The 22,566-nt window shown below is 46.4% G+C and overlaps 1 protein-coding gene across 2 annotated transcripts in view; it reads left to right on the top strand.

Annotated features, from left to right (window-relative positions):
• The window catches only part of LOC147728110 (caspase-6-like), a 153,504-nt gene that overhangs the window by 71,501 nt on the left and 59,437 nt on the right, over nt 1–22,566 (top strand). The gene's annotated exons all lie outside the window — the stretch shown is intronic.

Below are 22,566 nucleotides of genomic sequence, written 5' to 3'. Positions count from 1 at the left end.
CCTCTAGAACTTGAATCTCTATCAATAAGGCATCGGCTGTTTTTTTAGCTGTTTTGATGATTAAAACGAGCCAGTCCCGGGTGCATCGCCAACCAATCAATGCCCAATTTCTGAGAAATTCTTTGTCTTTCAAGAAGAGTCTAGGCGTCGTAGTGACGATCAAGCCTGATGGAGCACACTTGCCATGTAAGTACTCGTTCATGATCACACCGTGCAGTGTAATCCGAGAGTGATTCTTTTTTAAATTCAAGAGTTTAACCCACTCATCTTCTGTCGTGGGAGTAGAGGTAGAGGGTAAGTCATCAAGTATACTGGGGTTGTTGCTGAGGATGGTGTTCAGATCCTCATCATCAAATGCTAGGCCACCGAAGTCCTCCATGGTGAGGAACTGCAATGGACAGACAGCTGAATAAGTAAAATGGGTGAGCTAAAAGCACTATTACAATTGCGTTTAGTGCTGATTGAAAGAATTAATGACCCGCAGCCGAGGCTGCTCTATACACTATCTAAACAACTCGTAAGAGAGGGTCCGAGGGAAATGTTTACCGACAAAACAGGCTAATACCCCCTGTAAGACTACCTAAAAAACAACAGAGCCTGTAAGTCAAAGGTGCTAAGGAGTGAGAATCAACACTGGTATGATTGCACGGAAGTAAACCTAACTAAAGACCATCAACAGTAGCTGATTAAGTCCTATCAGCCCACCCAATGGCGGAGCCTCATCATGTAGGACTCCAATACCAAGGTAAGTGTGCAATCGCCCAGTTGTCAATTAGCGATGCATTACTCGACCGAGGTAAGGTCACCACCGTTGTTAGACTTGAGTGGGAGACTGATATGTGCAGTGCAGGAAAAGAAAATAGAATGGTGTGTGATTAAAATGGCTATCGAGGCAAACAAAGACCTTTATTAACGTTTGCCTGGACGTCAGGTTAAAAAATAGTGAGAAAACAGTGTGGAAAAAATCACTGTTTGACTTGCTTGATAGAAAACTAAGTAAGATATAAGAGGGCCAACATGTTTCTGCCTTAAATGTGAAGAATCACTGGCATTCATCAGGGCCGAATTAATATCTGCTACTGCAAGACACTATAATGTGTGTGCAAAAGTTAAAGAAATGTACAATACATGAACAAAACGGAACCATCCTACCACATCTTGTCAATATTGTCGTGGTGATGCGATGGATTTTTCCTGTGAAAATACAAGAAGGAAAAAAGAAAGAAGAAAAGAACAATGTGGACATTGCATTTTTACATTGCTCAGAGGTTAAATCTACACCAGACATATTGAAGTGGGATGATTTAACGTGCAAAACCAGTGTAGACTCACAAACCTAAGACAGGACCATCACTCATTGGTGATAGTCACATACAAGGTGCATTCTGATACGTCACCCAGTGATTGAAAATAATGTACACAGTATCAACACTTACCCAGCAGTGTGTGGGAAGTGGACCTCACCTCACCCGGCAACTGCTCGGACGAATAAGGCACCGCTCTGAACATATAAAGACAATATCTCACAAGATGCATGTCTCTGGGGTCTATACTCCCTATGATCAATAAAACCCAAATGCTTTATCAACTGTCTGTCACGTGTTCCCACCCGGTGTCCCCGGTGACCACGCATAACCGATATTGCATCTAAGCCTCCAGTTAAATTGAGAAGATGCTCTTGGATTTATGCTAGAAATACCAACTAATTTAACAACAAAGCTAATCACTGATGATATTGATTGCTAATGTCTAGAAATAGTTAAAAGAAATCCCCATTAACTGCAGTCCGTCACTGCAGCTAGACAAGGAGTTAATGTTAAGCTGTTCAAAAATAAATGAAGGGAAATCTTGCTGGTCTTAACTGGTAACTGGATGTAGGAGTCTACCCCTGAACTCCCTAGGTTCGTCCTGGTAATATAACCCTGACCCTGCTTACCTGTCCGTCGGTACCTTGAGGCTGAAAACGAGCCGAAGGGGAGGCACCGAGCGAACGATCTGGCGTCTATTTATAGCGCTGGTATATCGCTAATGTGGCTCAGCTGAGTTTCTACAAGTGCGCACTGCACCTGCGTGATGTACAAGTGACTACATCCTCGCGCGTGTCTTCTGAAACAGACAGCTAGCGCGCATGTGCGAACCTAAAGACGCCTGTTTGAACGCACCGCGCATGCGCATACAGAACAAACAGCTATAGCGCATGCGCGACCACGAAGACGCCTGTTAAAACGCAACGCGCATGCGCCTACGAACAGTGACAACACACTCCGTCCCGGCACAGCGCGAGACACTGCTTGTATGCAGTTGTCTCGTGCATGCGTGTTGTAGCCTTAATCTCACTATGCCAATACATGTTAACCGGCAAGGCAAACGCGTTTGTATTGTATTAGACACTGTGATGATTTCATGACCTAATAGGACAGAATCTCTGCACAATGATATATAATGGAGCAAGGGGATGAGTGAAGAAAATGTTTTTAACCCATGAGGTAATAGCCTATTGCACAAAGCATACAGTGCGCGCTATTATGCCAAAAATTAGCAATACTAAATGGTAAAACAGAGGAAGGTGAATAGGTCCTGGGCCATCTGCGCAGGAAGCCTTGCTCCTACAGTGGAAGTACATGTCTAGTGAAGGTGATGTATCGTGATGGTGTCATTTATGCGAGATAAAACCAGACAAGAGGACTATGTTTAACTCGGGTACCTACAGGCGGTCAATAGAGGGCTGGTGTCGCCAACACTCCAAATGAGTGGTTGTCAATCACACCAGAAATGGCTCGCTGTAACCACCAGAGGTACACATGGCAAGTGGTCCACCAGACTTGTTCATAGCCAAGGGCCCAATCAGATTAATAGCCACGGAATATTGTCATTCAAGCCAACAACGTCAGATTGTAATCTGTGGATCCATCGTTGCTCCTTCACAAACAGAAAGTGGGAGACATTGGTGATGTGTGGAGGGATATACGGCTTTTCCAACACTATCCAAAACATATCCTCAGGTTTGTGTTTCGCTTCCAAAAAGTGATTCGTGAGGCCTGTGGATTGCTTCCTACATCGGATCGTACTTTTATGTTCGCTGATGCGAGCCTTGATCACCCGTGTTGTGTGGCCCACATACTGTTTTTTGCATGGGCAGGTGATCAAATAAATTAGTTTATCTGAGTTACAATTAGTATGTTTTGTCAACTTCCACGGTCTATCGGTACCAATATCCAATGACAAGGTTTTACGTGTCTGAGGACAGGCTGCACAATTCCCGCAGGGGTAATGGCCTTGAACTGGGGTGCTGTTCCAGATGGTATTGATAGTTTGTCTCATCTCATTGCGTGGTCTGGTATGCACCAGATTGTCCCGAATGGAGGGTCCTCTTCTGAAGGCAAACAGAGGGCGAGGTATGGTGCCTGCTGCTGTGTTTAGTATCTTCCAATGCTTAAGTATGGTTTTCTTCACCTGATTGGAAGATGTGGTAAACGTTTGGACCATAGTCATCTGGTCACTTGTGGTCTCAGGTCTCTTGTGTTGCAAAAGTGCTTCACGGTTGTTGTGAAAAGCTCTCTTGCGTGCACGGCGAATTAGATGACTCGGGTAATGTCGATCCTGCAGATTGAGCGCTAGTTCCTTCGCATGTTGTTCATATAAGGTGTTGGATGAACAGTTCCTTCTTACCCTCAGAAATTGCCCTACAGGCAAGTTCTCGCGTAGGGACTGAGGATGAAAACTATGGTAGGACAAAAGCGAGTTCCGTGCCATTGGTTTTTTGAAGAGCTCACTCTGTAGGCCTGCTTCCGATGGAAAGATATGAAGATCCAGGTAAGCCAATCTCTCTTTGCTGCTTTCCATGGTAAACTTGAGGAACTGATTCCTCGAGTTTAACCATGTGTGAAAGGCCGAAATCTCCGTCAATGTCCCTCTCCAAATCACCAAAATATCGTCAATATAACGTTTCCACAATACCACTTGGTGAATAAAGGGGTTATTGTGGTTCAATGCGTGGTCTTGCTCGAATTGGTGCATGTATAGATTTGCCAAGCTTGGCGCAAATACACTCCCCATTGAGGTCCCTGAGACCTGTAGATAGAGATTATTTTGGTATTGGAAAAAATTCTCCATCATGGCGATCCTCGCACACTCCATAATGAAAGCGACGGGGGTAATTGTGTCCATTTGTCTAGATTCCAAAAGGCTCCTAACACAATCCAGTGTTGCTTGCTGTGGGATTGACGTATACAGCGATTCAACATCGAAGCTTACCAGTAGATCAGTCTCACCATTAAAATCCACGTCGGCCAGGAGTCTAAGCACATCACCAGTGTCTTTGAGGTACGTGGGTGTTTCCTGCACAATGGGTTTGAGAAAAAAATCTACAAAAGTAGATAAAGGCTCGAGTAACGAACCTATGCCCGATATAATAGGCCTTCCAGGAGGCGGTCTCTGTGCCTTATGAATTTTTGGAAGGCAGTAAAAATAGGGAATGACCGGATGTAAAGTGATGAGATATCTAGCTTCATGAGAAGTGATCCATCCTTCTGCCAGTCCTTCTTCAACCAGGCTCTTTATTTCATTGGAGACTCTGGGAGTTGGGTCTTCATACAGGAGGCGGTAAGATTTGGTGTCATCAAGTTGTCGCTGACATTCTTGTTGGTAAGCCACAGTGTCCTGTAGCACGATGGCCCCACCCTTATCAGCCGGCTTGATGGTAAGGGATCTGTCGTTTGACAGCGTCGACAATGCTGATTTCTCCACATTCGACATGTTATGAAAGATCTTCCGTCGTTGTTCAATGTTCATAACGTCATGTGTCACTGCTTGTTCGAAAGCAAGGACATTGGCTGGTACTTGTTGATTTAGAGGAGTGAACGTTGATTTAGGTCTAAGACCAGTGTTTTGTTCGACCTGGTCAATCGCATTGAGCTCGTTCGTGTTAGAGTTGGATGACTTGAAAAAGAAGTGCAGGCGTATTTTTCTGTAAAAACTTTCAAGCTCGCATCTCAATTTGAACATGTCTCCTGTATTGGTAGGGACAAATCCAAGCCCCTTGTTGAGGACAATATTTTCAGTTGGTGAAATAGTCCTCGAACTCAGATTTACTACTAAGTCGCTGTTCCGGGGGTGGGGCCTGTCTTGTTGGGTTGTGGAGCCCAATTCACGGTCTGTTGATTTCTCCTTTTGCCGCGGTTCCTGCCACGGCCCTGCCATAAAAAAGACGATTGGTCGTAGTAAAATGACGGATTTGGAGGATACATTGGCATGGGGTGACCCATCGGTGGGGGGCCCATTGCCCCCGGATTGTAATTCCACGGGCCCGGCGGCCACCACTGTCCTGGGTTGGGATACTGTTGTCCACCACGGCCTCTGTAAGGTCTACGTTGGAACCCTCCACCTCGTGGGCCGGTATTGGGGCCTGTATTGGAGTTCCCTTGATCACTCGAGCCAGAATCAGATCCTGATGAAGAATAGTTAGACCCATATCTTCTCCCTTTCGAGTTGGTAGAGGGGGCTACATACGAGTCACTCAAATATGGATAAGCCAATTCCATGGAGAAGCGTGCCAGATCTTTTTTAAACTTCTCCACTTTGTTTAACAAGATGTTATCATAATAGTCTTTGTTTGTTTTGTTGGCCTCATCCAAGTTCTTTTTATTGCTGATAGGACTTAATCAGCTACTGTTGATGGTCTTTAGTTAGGTTTACTTCCGTGCAATCATACCAGTGTTGATTCTCACTCCTTAGCACCTTTGACTTACAGGCTCTGTTGTTTTTTAGGTAGTCTTACAGGGGGTATTAGCCTGTTTTGTCGGTAAACATTTCCCTCGGACCCTCTCTTACGAGTTGTTTAGATAGTGTATAGAGCAGCCTCGGCTGCGGGTCATTAATTCTTTCAATCAGCACTAAACGCAATTGTAATAGTGCTTTTAGCTCACCCATTTTACTTATTCAGCTGTCTGTCCATTGCAGTTCCTCACCATGGAGGACTTCGGTGGCCTAGCATTTGATGATGAGGATCTGAACACCATCCTCAGCAACAACCCCAGTATACTTGATGACTTACCCTCTACCTCTACTCCCACGACAGAAGATGAGTGGGTTAAACTCTTGAATTTAAAAAAGAATCACTCTCGGATTACACTGCACGGTGTGATCATGAACGAGTACTTACATGGCAAGTGTGCTCCATCAGGCTTGATCGTCACTACGACGCCTAGACTCTTCTTGAAAGACAAAGAATTTCTCAGAAATTGGGCATTGATTGGTTGGCGATGCACCCGGGACTGGCTCGTTTTAATCATCAAAACAGCTAAAAAAACAGCCGATGCCTTATTGATAGAGATTCAAGTTCTAGAGGGACAAATTAATGCAGCGGTTCGGCCCGTGATCTATAAAAAGAACTTGGATGAGGCCAACAAAACAAACAAAGACTATTATGATAACATCTTGTTAAACAAAGTGGAGAAGTTTAAAAAAGATCTGGCACGCTTCTCCATGGAATTGGCTTATCCATATTTGAGTGACTCGTATGTAGCCCCCTCTACCAACTCGAAAGGGAGAAGATATGGGTCTAACTATTCTTCATCAGGATCTGATTCTGGCTCGAGTGATCAAGGGAACTCCAATACAGGCCCCAATACCGGCCCACGAGGTGGAGGGTTCCAACGTAGACCTTACAGAGGCCGTGGTGGACAACAGTATCCCAACCCAGGACAGTGGTGGCCGCCGGGCCCGTGGAATTACAATCCGGGGGCAATGGGCCCCCCACCGATGGGTCACCCCATGCCAATGTATCCTCCAAATCCGTCATTTTACTACGACCAATCGTCTTTTTTATGGCAGGGCCGTGGCAGGAACCGCGGCAAAAGGAGAAATCAACAGACCGTGAATTGGGCTCCACAACCCAACAAGACAGGCCCCACCCCCGGAACAGCGACTTAGTAGTAAATCTGAGTTCGAGGACTATTTCACCAACTGAAAATATTGTCCTCAACAAGGGGCTTGGATTTGTCCCTACCAATACAGGAGACATGTTCAAATTGAGATGCGAGCTTGAAAGTTTTTACAGAAAAATACGCCTGCACTTCTTTTTCAAGTCATCCAACTCTAACACGAACGAGCTCAATGCGATTGACCAGGTCGAACAAAACACTGGTCTTAGACCTAAATCAACGTTCACTCCTCTAAATCAACAAGTACCAGCCAATGTCCTTGCTTTCGAACAAGCAGTGACACATGACGTTATGAACATTGAACAACGACGGAAGATCTTTCATAACATGTCGAATGTGGAGAAATCAGCATTGTCGACGCTGTCAAACGACAGATCCCTTACCATCAAGCCGGCTGATAAGGGTGGGGCCATCGTGCTACAGGACACTGTGGCTTACCAACAAGAATGTCAGCGACAACTTGATGACACCAAATCTTACCGCCTCCTGTATGAAGACCCAACTCCCAGAGTCTCCAATGAAATAAAGAGCCTGGTTGAAGAAGGACTGGCAGAAGGATGGATCACTTCTCATGAAGCTAGATATCTCATCACTTTACATCCGGTCATTCCCTATTTTTACTGCCTTCCAAAAATTCATAAGGCACAGAGACCGCCTCCTGGAAGGCCTATTATATCGGGCATAGGTTCGTTACTCGAGCCTTTATCTACTTTTGTAGATTTTTTTCTCAAACCCATTGTGCAGGAAACACCCACGTACCTCAAAGACACTGGTGATGTGCTTAGACTCCTGGCCGACGTGGATTTTAATGGTGAGACTGATCTACTGGTAAGCTTCGATGTTGAATCGCTGTATACGTCAATCCCACAGCAAGCAACACTGGATTGTGTTAGGAGCCTTTTGGAATCTAGACAAATGGACACAATTACCCCCGTCGCTTTCATTATGGAGTGTGCGAGGATCGCCATGATGGAGAATTTTTTCCAATACCAAAATAATCTCTATCTACAGGTCTCAGGGACCTCAATGGGGAGTGTATTTGCGCCAAGCTTGGCAAATCTATACATGCACCAATTCGAGCAAGACCACGCATTGAACCACAATAACCCCTTTATTCACCAAGTGGTATTGTGGAAACGTTATATTGACGATATTTTGGTGATTTGGAGAGGGACATTGACGGAGATTTCGGCCTTTCACACATGGTTAAACTCGAGGAATCAGTTCCTCAAGTTTACCATGGAAAGCAGCAAAGAGAGATTGGCTTACCTGGATCTTCATATCTTTCCATCGGAAGCAGGCCTACAGAGTGAGCTCTTCAAAAAACCAATGGCACGGAACTCGCTTTTGTCCTACCATAGTTTTCATCCTCAGTCCCTACGCGAGAACTTGCCTGTAGGGCAATTTCTGAGGGTAAGAAGGAACTGTTCATCCAACACCTTATATGAACAACATGCGAAGGAACTAGCGCTCAATCTGCAGGATCGACATTACCCGAGTCATCTAATTCGCCGTGCACGCAAGAGAGCTTTTCACAACAACCGTGAAGCACTTTTGCAACACAAGAGACCTGAGACCACAAGTGACCAGATGACTATGGTCCAAACGTTTACCACATCTTCCAATCAGGTGAAGAAAACCATACTTAAGCATTGGAAGATACTAAACACAGCAGCAGGCACCATACCTCGCCCTCTGTTTGCCTTCAGAAGAGGACCCTCCATTCGGGACAATCTGGTGCATACCAGACCACGCAATGAGATGAGACAAACTATCAATACCATCTGGAACAGCACCCCAGTTCAAGGCCATTACCCCTGCGGGAATTGTGCAGCCTGTCCTCAGACACGTAAAACCTTGTCATTGGATATTGGTACCGATAGACCGTGGAAGTTGACAAAACATACTAATTGTAACTCAGATAAACTAATTTATTTGATCACCTGCCCATGCAAAAAACAGTATGTGGGCCACACAACACGGGTGATCAAGGCTCGCATCAGCGAACATAAAAGTACGATCCGATGTAGGAAGCAATCCACAGGCCTCACGAATCACTTTTTGGAAGCGAAACACAAACCTGAGGATATGTTTTGGATAGTGTTGGAAAAGCCGTATATCCCTCCACACATCACCAATGTCTCCCACTTTCTGTTTGTGAAGGAGCAACGATGGATCCACAGATTACAATCTGACGTTGTTGGCTTGAATGACAATATTCCGTGGCTATTAATCTGATTGGGCCCTTGGCTATGAACAAGTCTGGTGGACCACTTGCCATGTGTACCTCTGGTGGTTACAGCGAGCCATTTCTGGTGTGATTGACAACCACTCATTTGGAGTGTTGGCGACACCAGCCCTCTATTGACCGCCTGTAGGTACCCGAGTTAAACATAGTCCTCTTGTCTGGTTTTATCTCGCATAAATGACACCATCACGATACATCACCTTCACTAGACATGTACTTCCACTGTAGGAGCAAGGCTTCCTGCGCAGATGGCCCAGGACCTATTCACCTTCCTCTGTTTTACCATTTAGTATTGCTAATTTTTGGCATAATAGCGCGCACTGTATGCTTTGTGCAATAGGCTATTACCTCATGGGTTAAAAACATTTTCTTCACTCATCCCCTTGCTCCATTATATATCATTGTGCAGAGATTCTGTCCTATTAGGTCATGAAATCATCACAGTGTCTAATACAATACAAACGCGTTTGCCTTGCCGGTTAACATGTATTGGCATAGTGAGATTAAGGCTACAACACGCATGCACGAGACAACTGCATACAAGCAGTGTCTCGCGCTGTGCCGGGACGGAGTGTGTTGTCACTGTTCGTAGGCGCATGCGCGTTGCGTTCAAACAGGCGTCTTCGTGGTCGCGCATGCGCTATAGCTGTTTGTTCTGTATGCGCATGCGCGGTGCGTTCAAACAGGCGTCTTTAGGTTCGCACATGCGCGCTAGCTGTCTGTTTCAGAAGACACGCGCGAGGATGTAGTCACTTGTACATCACGCAGGTGCAGTGCGCACTTGTAGAAACTCAGCTGAGCCACATTAGCGATATACCAGCGCTATAAATAGACGCCAGATCGTTCGCTCGGTGCCTCCCCTTCGGCTCGTTTTCAGCCTCAAGGTACCGACGGACAGGTAAGCAGGGTCAGGGTTATATTACCAGGACGAACCTAGGGAGTTCAGGGGTAGACTCCTACATCCAGTTACCAGTTAAGACCAGCAAGATTTCCCTTCATTTATTTTTGAACAGCTTAACATTAACTCCTTGTCTAGCTGCAGTGACGGACTGCAGTTAATGGGGATTTCTTTTAACTATTTCTAGACATTAGCAATCAATATCATCAGTGATTAGCTTTGTTGTTAAATTAGTTGGTATTTCTAGCATAAATCCAAGAGCATCTTCTCAATTTAACTGGAGGCTTAGATGCAATATCGGTTATGCGTGGTCACCGGGGACACCGGGTGGGAACACGTGACAGACAGTTGATAAAGCATTTGGGTTTTATTGATCATAGGGAGTATAGACCCCAGAGACATGCATCTTGTGAGATATTGTCTTTATATGTTCAGAGCGGTGCCTTATTCGTCCGAGCAGTTGCCGGGTGAGGTGAGGTCCACTTCCCACACACTGCTGGGTAAGTGTTGATACTGTGTACATTATTTTCAATCACTGGGTGACGTATCAGAATGCACCTTGTATGTGACTATCACCAATGAGTGATGGTCCTGTCTTAGGTTTGTGAGTCTACACTGGTTTTGCACGTTAAATCATCCCACTTCAATATGTCTGGTGTAGATTTAACCTCTGAGCAATGTAAAAATGCAATGTCCACATTGTTCTTTTCTTCTTTCTTTTTTCCTTCTTGTATTTTCACAGGAAAAATCCATCGCATCACCACGACAATATTGACAAGATGTGGTAGGATGGTTCCGTTTTGTTCATGTATTGTACATTTCTTTAACTTTTGCACACACATTATAGTGTCTTGCAGTAGCAGATATTAATTCGGCCCTGATGAATGCCAGTGATTCTTCACATTTAAGGCAGAAACATGTTGGCCCTCTTATATCTTACTTAGTTTTCTATCAAGCAAGTCAAACAGTGATTTTTTCCACACTGTTTTCTCACTATTTTTTAACCTGACGTCCAGGCAAACGTTAATAAAGGTCTTTGTTTGCCTCGATAGCCATTTTAATCACACACCATTCTATTTTCTTTTCCTGCACTGCACATATCAGTCTCCCACTCAAGTCTAACAACGGTGGTGACCTTACCTCGGTCGAGTAATGCATCGCTAATTGACAACTGGGCGATTGCACACTTACCTTGGTATTGGAGTCCTACATGATGAGGCTCCGCCATTGGGTGGGCTGATAGGACTTAATCAGCTACTGTTGATGGTCTTTAGTTAGGTTTACTTCCGTGCAATCATACCAGTGTTGATTCTCACTCCTTAGCACCTTTGACTTACAGGCTCTGTTGTTTTTTAGGTAGTCTTACAGGGGGTATTAGCCTGTTTTGTCGGTAAACATTTCCCTCGGACCCTCTCTTACGAGTTGTTTAGATAGTATTTACGTGACTTACATGTATTGATATTACAAATAATGGCTTTTAATTTCTTTAAATACTTAAATAAAAGTTCTTTTAAGAGGGTGAGAGTGTGAGGGTGGCTGGGTGAGAGAGTTGTGAGGGTGAGAGGGTGAGAGGGTTGTGAGGATGAGGGTGTGTGAGGGTGTAGGTGGGTGAGTGAGGGTGTGTGAGGGTAAAAGGGTTGTGGGGTGAGGGGGTGTGAGGATGAGGGGTGTGAGGATGAGGAGGTGTGTGGGGGGGTATGGGGGTAGGAGCGTGAGGGGGTGAGCGTGAGGGGGGTGAGTGTGAGGGGGGTGAGCGTGAGGGGGTGAGCGTGAGGGGGGTGAGCGTGAGGGGGGAGCGTGAGGGGGGTGAGCGTGAGGGGGTGAGCGTGAGGGGGGGCGTGAGGGGGGAGCGTGAGGAGGGTGAGCGTGAGGGGGGGAGCGTGAGGGGGGTGAGCATGAGGGGGGGTGAGCGTGAGGAGGGGTGAGCGTGAGGGGGGTGAGCGTGAGGGGGGTGAGCGTGAGGGGGGTGTGAGCGTGAGGGGGGGTGTGAGCGTGAGGGGGGTGTGAGCGTGAGGGGGGGTGTGAGCATGAGGGGGGGGTGTGAGCATGAGGGGGGGTGTGAGCATGAGGGGGGGTGTGAGCATGAGGGGGGGTGTGAGCGTGAGGGGGGGTGTGAGGGTGTAGGTGGGTGTGAGCGTGAGGGTGAGGGTGGGTGAGGGTGTGTGTGAGTGTGAGGGTGAGACTCGCGTAAATGCAACACTTTTTACATATCTTTACTGGTGCAAAACGCATTGGTACCAGCATGATGCACAGAAGATGGACGGCGTTGGTTGTAATTGGTGTGCAGGGGAGTTAGAGGGGGCTTCGAGACAACATGTTCTTTCCACCAATTCGGTCCATTTAAAAAGCCACCTCTTTAAATAGCAGCAACCGAAATAAAAAATAAAATCTCCAAGTCGCACATGTATTATAGCTACAGTGTGACTTATGGCATTAGTAAAGCTGTTGCCAAGGGAGTCAGGCTACTAGCAGCCAACAAGCGCGTGTTTTTCACTTTCTGACTAAGAACAGAAATTCGGGAGAAAAAGTAATCCCGTTTACAACTTGAATAGGTTAACGAAACAGGCTGATTAAGACAAAGCATTTCCGAGGGCGGGACAGGGCTGCGGGCGGCAGGCGCCATTGTTGTGTGCACATGTGATGTTGATTTAAAATTTAAACTAGTCCTTTCTTTTACATATTTCATAATACTATCATTTTTGTACAAGTGTGCTAAAATGTAAAAAAAACACCAAACATTAGTGAGACACAAACTGGCGCATAACTCAATTGCATAATATGGCCTTCCATGGCGAATAATTTAGTGAATATTGCCACATACCTCGAGCCGTTGCAGGATTCTAGTTTGCACACCATGTTACAAAAGCATTGGGGATGACCATGTGGGCACCTACCATATTGTTTTCATGTGAAAAGCTAACGCTACCTGAAATTGAGAACAGACCGGTTATGAGGTAAGATGTAGCACCTGACCCAGCGTGGAACAGTAAAAGAACTCGACTGCACCTAAACGTGAACAACTCAATCGAAAAAACAAACAAGGCGGAAGAGACGCGAGACCCGCGGCGACCCGGAAGCTCTTGGCCGGCCGGCCAATCCGCTCGCGGCCGACCGGAAGTCCCGCCTCCTGAGGTCCGTGAGACTGCCTGCCGGCGCATGGAGCGCCCTGCCGGTCCTTGGTAGCTCGGGTCCCCAGGAGGGGGCCAGGGAGAAGGAGGAGTGTGGCACCTGTTGCGGGGCTCCTCTGACCTGAGGGAGCCCCGATTCAGAAGAAGAGACGAGACGCGCCGTGCCGTGAGGAGCGGAGCGCGAGAGGAGCCCCGCCGGAAGAGCGCAGTCGGTGAGTGGGGCCCAGGGCTAATGTGAAGTCCGTGCGTGCCTGTGTGTATGCCTGTGGGGGAGGGAAGGGGAGGGGGCGGGAGTGTGTGCGCGCATGTGTGCATGTGTGTGCGCATGCGTGACTGTGTGTGATTGAGAGAATGCGAGGCAGGGGATAGTTTGCTGTGTGCCTGTATGTGTGCCGTGTGCCTGCGTGTGCATGCGCGCGCCTGTGTGTGTGTGTGTGCGTGCGTGCATGCAGAGGGGTGGGGGCTGCCTGTGTCTGTGTGTGAGCGAGGGCTTTGCTCCGCGCAAGCGCAGCTCAGACGCGCGCTCCCGAGGTGAAATCTGACAATGAGAAAGCGCGCGTCTGATTGCTGTCCACTTTCCTAAATACGGGCAACATAAGTTGTCGAGCTGACAGCATTCATGCTTCGCATGAATGCCACATCAGCTCGACCTGAAAATATAGGGGGCTAAAGGCCTGGTCAGTTAGTTATAACCTGGCCCAGACCAAGTATTAATAAGTAAGCATTGAGCAAGCAGTAAGTTGAGCGCTGCGGTCGTGTTCTGGCTGGAGTCGAGAGGGGTTTGAAGTGTGTGCAGGGCTGGGTCATTCCAGGCACACCATTAAACCATAGCTGCTAAAACTCTATAAGGCAAGAAGAGTTGTGGAAGAGGAGCCCTTGGGATATGTATCATGAGTTCTCAGGATGCACGGAAATCTCTGTCTGGGGCAGCGTTTTAGGAATACCTCTGGGAACGTTTGCGAATAGAAAAGAAAAGTACTTTTAGCTGGAGATGTAAATATCTGCCCATATTTTTATGTTATTGTTATGACTAGGGCCTAACATGTGGTTCAATCAGTTATGATGATAAAAGGGCTATAACCGAGTTAATATATTAGGATTACACCAATTGCAGAGATAATTAAACATCATTCTATACCTGGGATGGCTGATTTCTTGTTGTGACGTGCATAATTTCAGTGTAATTATGAGTGACGTTTCAGGGACTATGAGTGACACTTTCTGGCAAGCAACATAAAGATGAGGGGAGGGAAGCACATAAATATCAGAAATTGCACTCATTTCAGCAACTAGAAACACTAAGAAGACTTTAAACATACTGCACAGTCAGGTCAAAGGACCAGAAATTGAAGGGCACTAATCTAGTACTCTTAAAGATACTCGGGTGGGGGTGGCAAAACTTACTTTACTTAACTCTCTGTTCCTGGTGATCTGATCTTCATCCAGACAGCTATAGCGCTGTGTGTCTGGCCTCGGCCATTGACTCTGCAGCAGCAGGCTAAGGGCTGCCTCGTGCCACCTCCCACAGCAATCATTTTCGGTTTGCCACCAGGCCCGGACTGGCCGTAGCGGGCACCGGGCAATCCCCCGGTGCGCCGCACGGGTGGGGGCCGGTTTTGAGCCCCTGAGGGCCGATTTTGTTACAGGGCCTTTTTTGCAGCATAGCTGCAAAATCGGCCCTGTAACAAAATCGGACGAAAACCGGCCATGGCAAAGAGCTCGGCAGCTGGCCGAGCACTTTGCCAGGGCCAGTTTTAGTTTCCCAGTCCGGCCCTGTTTGCCACCGGTGCACGTGAATTCAGGCAGCTTGTCAGCGTCTTCTCCTAGCAGCCACTGCAAACGAACAGACGCATGCTAGAGGTAAACAGCTAGATGGTCTTGGTCGACATAGCTGTGGAACAGATAAAGGGTGCTGGGTGCCTGCTTTGCAATAACCTAATTGTGCCTGAGCAAGTGCCATGGCCAGAGGCCTGCATTTCCTGGACAACATTGCTGCTGAGATCACAGGCAGCATTTCAGCTTTAGGCTGAGATTGTCTCCACACCTGGAGGTGAAGGATCTAGAGAGTGTATTGTAGTGCAAACCAGGGTAGGGTCTGAGAATATATTCTTATGGTGCCCGCTGCCTCTGTTCCAGACATTGATGCCCCTGGGCTCACTCTTGTATTGGACTCAGGGTCATTGTCAGAGCTACAGGTGGAAGTTCAAACAAACACAGGAAGAGTGTACTACTCTACTGGGCCTATGCATGGTGGTCAAAGAACAAGTTGCCACTGGAGCAGTTAGCAGTCAAAGCTTGGTCTGGGAGGAAGGTCTACCGTACAGGAAACCTATAGAACCAGAACAGGTGTAAGTACCTGTTATGATAGCTCTACAGGCACACAGAAACGTTATCTTTTTCTAGCTCATAAATTACTTTCAGCCAAACAGACAAAGGACAGGTAAGATCTATTGTTCTACTAGCCAGGTATGACCAGCATCTAAAGTGAGTGGCAAGACTAGAGGCCATTCCAAGGCTCCTTCATTGCCTCTGCCATTGATTGATGTCCCATGTGAGATGATGGACAGAGGCCATAATTGTGTCTAAGGTGTGGTGGACCATTGCAATATGTACTCCGAGGTGGTGCCTCTGAGATGATGGCGAGGGCCTTCTTGCATTCATCTTCATAGTTGGATTTTCAAAGAATGTGATATCCTGTCAAGGAACAATTTTTACCTTTTTACCTTTGAAGGAATGTGAGAGCAAGCTAGAGTGATTTACTGCATCGATGTGTGCCAACCAACACCAATGTGTTAGTGCAATGCTTCAAAAAGACCCAAAAGACCATAATAGAAACTCTATCAAAGCAGGAAATGATTGAGGCTTCTAGTCTGGATGACAGGGAAGAGAGTGATGGTAGTAAAAGGGAGTGGGCAGCATTTTTCAATTCTCGCCTAGGGCGGCAAAACACCTAGAAACGGCCCTGATTAGCACCTTAGTCAAGCAGTCCCCTCACATTTTGCCCAAACACTACAAAGTTTCAGTTGAGTAGAGGTGACTTTTTTTTCTCTTGTGGCCAGTGTGCCACACTTGATTGGTCTTGGCAATAATCCAATCTGTTTGATACCAGATATTATTCAGAAGCCGAAAATGGGCAGTGGCAAGAGGGAGATTATTATTTTATTTGAATTTATTTGAATTCCACCCAACGAGTGTCATTGAAAGTGACTCCTGATATCTTCACTGAGGTTCGCCAATTCTCGTTTTAAACCCTTAGCCCTGATGAAATACTTTCCATCCTCTCTCAGTCTACATTCATCCTAGCTGAGACACATTTTTATTAACTGGCCAAGACTCCATCCGTCTTACTAACAATCCCCATCCTCCCTGCAAGCTTCCACATCCATGCTTAGACTCCCTTCATTTTGGCACCCACAGATTTGGTGTGACTTGCCAAACCACAAGCAGACTCACTTTAGTTCTCTTCATTGACACTCTCTTCCTCAATATAACTATTTTTACTAAGACTCCCATAGTACCGAAAAGATTGACTCCTTTCTCGCTGACACAACCCATAACCCTTCGGAGATGCCTCTCATTCGCGCTGAGACACCATACCTCCTGGCTGAGACTCCTTTCACCCTACTGGAGGGTCTGCATATCTTCAGGAAGACTTCCCACATCATCGCTAAGTCTCCCCACATCTTTGCTGAGACTTTGCACGTCTTCCTTGAGACTACTCACAACTTTGCTGTAACTCTCCCCACCCCTCCCCCTGCTGAGAATCCATCAGTCATACTGGTAGTCCTCCATCCTCCCTGGTTCTCACCTATGCTTTCTAAGACTTCCACATGCCTCATGAGAAACCCTCCATACTCTTGCGACTAGCCCATCCAGTGTGACTTGCCTATGATCTTGCACTCAGTGACACTTCTTGATCTTCGAAGGAACTCCCCTATTTTTGCCAAAACTTCTGTATCAACAATGAACCGCCCTCTATCCTCATTGAGAGTCATCAATTCCCATCTGATATATCCTTGTCCTTGCGGAGACACCCCTCATCCTCACTATGACTCTACATCCACACTTAAACTCCTGTAATCCCTGTTGTCGCTCACCTAGAGTGACTTGCCTGTCTGTGAAAACTCTTTCATCTTCACTGACCCCAATCTTCGATGGAGCTCGCTCATCCTTGCCGAGACTCCATTGCTGTTTCTCACAGTGCAGATGTCACAGGACACATCACAGCGGACTGAGCTCTCTAGCTCTTTTTGCTAATTTATATTTAAACACTGGACTTCGTGGAAGTGCACACATGCGCATGAACTGTACTATGTTCCTTTGATTTACTCCTAGTGAACACTATAATCTTTTGTAACTTTGGAGTTTATTCAGAATAATTGTCAGACTGGGACTGTTTAGGTGGCATTATATAGAGGTGATAGTATGCACATTAAGCCCTGATAAAGTCATCACAAAGGTAGCCAGGCAGATCACCTGTTGGCTAGAGAAAATTGATGAATATTTGAACTCTATGTGCAAGACCTGATGTATGATCCTTGACTTCCTCACCATGAATCTACAATAAGTAACCCTTTCACAGGTTCAACATAAATAGAAATCCCAGAGAACTGAAAGCAAATGCGTTTTTGTGACCACTATTTTCGCCCTTCTATCTATGCAAGTTGCAAGTCATCTGCTGGAATTACCTCTTATATGGGCCCCTCACCCTGCCAGCTAATATTTTACACCTTAAACATTGACTTCTCCCCGGGCACGCCGCCCATTCAAATCTGGCCAAGTAGTGCATGTTTTTCAACATAAGATTGGTCCTTCATTTCCTTCTTCTAATATTGCAGTGAAAAACTGACCAGATGGCACTTTTCTTCAGTTTCACAGGAATAAATTCAGACTTGGGCCCAGATTTACAAAACTGTCACACAAGGGAGCACAGCACACAAAGTTGCTGGCCTGCATTGTGTGAGAGTGTCAACCAAGATATGGTGCTTTCCTGTTGTCTCCCTAGCGCTGGCACACAATTACGGAGCCGACCATCATGTACATCCTTTGTCACCATAGTGCAAAGGTGTCCAAGTGATTCTAGCATAGATTTTGTACTGGAACGGTAGCCTCTCCTTATAAAACACTATGCCTATACAAACTTTTTAACCTTTTCCACTTCGGATGTGTACTGTATAGTGCAGCACACATGCAACGTGGGAAAAGATAGGAGAAATAAAGGTAGATCTCCTTTTTAATGCCTCCTTCAAAGTCATTTTTTCATGCAAAACTCTGTCTACTATTGTTGGTAGTTAGGGATTTGCATTGAAATCTATTGGTGGTTGCATGGGAATGTGCATGTACCATGGATGGAATGCCCCCTTTTTTCACATTTCTTTATTGACTTTATTGAGTCTACATTGTACTTGACAACTGTTCTTCACTGTTCATCCATACATGCCAGTAGTAAAAGGACAGATGCAGTCTAACATTAAAGCAAGCAAACAAACATGAGTCAGTTAACAAAGCAAATGTAGGGGACTGTTCCCACTGATTGAGATCACATGAAGTATCCTTCCATGCCATTCCCTCCCCATGACTGCTCTTCCTGGCCATACAAAACAGTGCAGTACACATCCAAATATAGAGGAAAAAGTGAAGGATGTTGTCTAGAAGAAAGAAAAGGAGTAATTCTCTTCTCCCTCGTCTCACTAACTGTCCAAGACTGTGTGCTAGATGTCGGTGGACGTTCACTCCAGTTAACTCCAAGTGCCATGGTCATCAACACAATGGTCCGCAGTTCAATAGAGTCTTGGCTCCCTCCAGCCCACTTCAACTGCCCCTGTCTATAAATCTCGTCAGCCCACTTAGTCATTCCTAGGCCCTACAAAGGTGTCACTGCTGTCCCTCTGAACCTGCCATGGGGATATGGAGGACACTTCTATCACACATGGGGGGTAGACCTGGGAAGGGAGTGCATACCCTAAGCAGATACAAAATATGGGTCGGCAAGATGTAAAAACTGTCCCCATGCTCTCAAATTTCTGCAGTTGGACTTGTAACTTATAAATACTTCACTCATAGGTGGCCAGTCTGAACAATTAAATCGTCCATTCATTAGGTGTTCGCAAGGTTGGGGTTTGCCAGTGTCGGAGGATGCTTATTTTTGCCAACGGCAATACCATCAACATCCACCTCCTCTAAGGAGAGGTGGCCTAGTCTACATCCAGTAGGTCATATAGGAGAGCTAGTTTTGCTGATTTTGTGATGGTAAATAGGCTGGTTGGCTGCAACGGACATCATACATCCACTCGGAAATTGCAGAGTCTAGCGCATGACCATAATATGTGATAGAGATTGCATTCCACTTGGGTGCATATCCAGCACCTGTTGTTTGGGAAATCCTGGCTAGTTTTAATCAGTAGGGTGACTAGTTCCATTTATATATTATCTTAAAGCATGTACATTTCAATCTGGCGTCCTTTAATGCACAGTCATGCATGTCCATGAGTGCTATCCAGTCATCATCATTATATTGTACTCAACTGGTCTTGCCAGTATGTAGAAACAGTCGATAAGAATCTAATAAAGGCTTGTAACCGCCCCTCTTCTCTCTTCCCCCAATTCAGCAATTTTATGGACTAGGGATGCCCTCATTTAAACCTGTGTCAGCCCTCTGGTGCCCTTAATGCAGAGCTTGAGTTGCCAGGACTACCAGGCTTGCGATGCAGGACTTGTAAATGCCATACATAGTGCCTGGAAAGTCTTAATAGCCCTATAACTGTATACATCAACCACTGTTCAGATGTCACACTCCTCCCTGATCGAATCTGTTGACTTTCTTCCATGTCATCCACACCATCGTCGGCCCAAGGGCCTTGATCTATAGAGAATGACTATGTTGGGGGAGCACCCCCACCAGCATCCTCTCGATGTGGACCCACTCCGTCTGTTCATCTCCGGCCACCATGAAATACTGCAGCTCTAAGATGTAGTGTTCTATGTAGTACAAGTGCATATCTGGCAAGCTCAGTTCCCTGGCCCAAGTGTCTGCATATAACCAAGCCGGTTTGAGCCTTGGCTTTCTCCTTGTCCATACAAATCGTTTAATTTGTTTGGTGACTCTCTGAAGTAGGTCCTTGGAGACTGGGAGCGGGAGCATGCTGAAAATGTTGTTAAACCGGAGAGCCGTGACCATTTTCATGCAATCTTCTCATGCCCAGATTGAGAACTTTAAGGTCGACCATTGGAGGAAATCATTGTCAGTCTTCGACAATAATGGCAGTATCCAGTGCCATATTGTCCAGCACATTATTGCTCATGATCCTCCCAAGTATTTCACCTTGGTAGTCTTACGTTTAAACCCGTACGCAGTGTTTGGTCAGACAAGGGAGCAATTGGTGTTGGGGACAGCTTCGCCCTTCCCCCAGTTAATCTTATGTCCAGAAATAGCGAAGAAGGCCTCTATTAAGGACAGAAGCACGTGGACCGATGTTTGAGGGTTGGAGAGAGTGGGGAGAAGATCATCTACATAAAATAAGAGTTCATCTCTCCTGCCACCATGGTAATTCCTCATATTTGTTCATGTTGTCGGATGGCAGCCTTTAGTGGTTTTAACGCCAGGTGAAATACAATCAGGGAGAGATGGCTTCTCTGGCGTGTTACCGAGTATATGAGAAAGACCCAAGACCTGAATCCCCCACAGTATATTTGTGCAAGTCCTGCATTCCCTAATTACGGAATAAGTATCACCACTTGACGAGTCAAATACCTTCTCTTCATCCAAGGAAAGCAGTATCCTGTAATCCTCATCGTCCTTCTCCTGCCACAGCACATGTTCCAGTGTGCGCTTGTGGTTCCTGGAAGACCGTCCTGGGGCAAAACCCATCTGCGAGTGATGTGTCAGGCTAGGCGGTACTTTGTATTTCTGGTTGCCAGTCCCTTGGCTGTGTTAAGGAGTGAGACTGGGCCGTGGCTGGATCCTTGTCAGCCTTCGGAATTAGACAAGTAATGGCCTTATGTTGCTTGACCGGAAACCATTGCTTCTCCCCTGCCTTCTGTTTAATCTGTTTATAGGATTCCGAGGGGAATCAAGAAACAGGCAAATGTGTCTGCTATCTGTGCAGGATGTGTAACCAATTTGAGCCTTAAGTCATGGATTGCCAGTAAGGCTATATGCTCCTCTGGTTAGCAAAGCTGCATTGCCCTTAACCTGCCCGCCTTCTCACCGTATTATCACTGCTGTAAGCGGGAGAGGGCATACTCCGCTTCATTGGAGAAAAGCGTGTTCAGGTCCATTCGTGCTCTTTCGGGCCACCTAAGGGAGTTAGATGACAGTAGGTTTACATATTGTTTACTTATTGTTGGACCGAGGGCTAAGCTCCAGCATCTGTTTGTCAGTTAGTTCCTGATTTCAGAAGCAACGTGCCTCATCAGGTGCCCCAAAGGATTTGAACAGAGGATACTGTCTCCATTATCTGCTAGATATTGGCGTAGGTGGGTGGTCAGCTTCCACTTCCCCAGAGACTGCTTATAATGAGGCACGTTGAGGTCCCAGCGCTTCACTACTGGTGCAACATTCTCCAGTAGCACTGGAGAGTGGTCCGCTATAACTCCTCGCCCCCCTCCAGTATTGTACAATCTCTCAAGGTCGACAGAGAAGGGTGGTTGACGAAGAAATAGGTAATTCATGAACAGGAACCTTGCACACCTGATACATAGGAATATTCACACTCTGTTGGATGGGTGAAATGCCACAGGTCAACCCATAGTCCGATACGACATTCAAGTGTTATGTGTGATCTCTCGCATCTGACCTATAGTATCCCCCTTCCTATTCATGCCCCGGTCTAGGGCTAGCTTCCAGTCATCGCCCACCACCAAATTAGTACATTTGATTTCGGCGAAGAGCTGTGATAGCAACGAGAAAAAGGTGTCCCTATCGGCATTCGGGTATGCAAAAACAACAGGTGATGGACCGAATGAGGATCAATGTCACACATTCAACCCAGTCAAAAGATCTGGGTCCTAATCCATCGTTTTCTTGCACTCCACACCACCCTGGGTTAGACAATGGCGATATGCAAATCAGCTCTGACCCTGTGCCCCATGGGAACAGTCCAGTCCGAACTACAAAAGCCATGTCCTTCCCAGAACGGAATCAAGCATCCGAGGACCGGACCGGTTTCGAGGTAACACCTCTCATCAGCCCGGCTAGCTTGACTCCAGTGGTGTGGAGTGCCTGGGACCCACGTCAGAGCTGATTTGCATAAAGCCATTATCTGACCCAGGGTGGTGTGGAGCGCAAAAAACGATGGATTTAGGCCCAGATCCTTGTACTGGGGTGAATGTAAGACATTGATCTACATTCTG

This window comes from Lissotriton vulgaris, chromosome 3_1, assembly GCF_964263255.1.
Source record: "Lissotriton vulgaris chromosome 3_1, aLisVul1.2, whole genome shotgun sequence".
Taxonomy (NCBI): Eukaryota; Metazoa; Chordata; class Amphibia; order Caudata; family Salamandridae; genus Lissotriton; species Lissotriton vulgaris.
The sequence above is the reverse complement of the archived record's forward strand: the minus strand, read 5'-3'. Positions and strand labels throughout refer to the sequence as shown.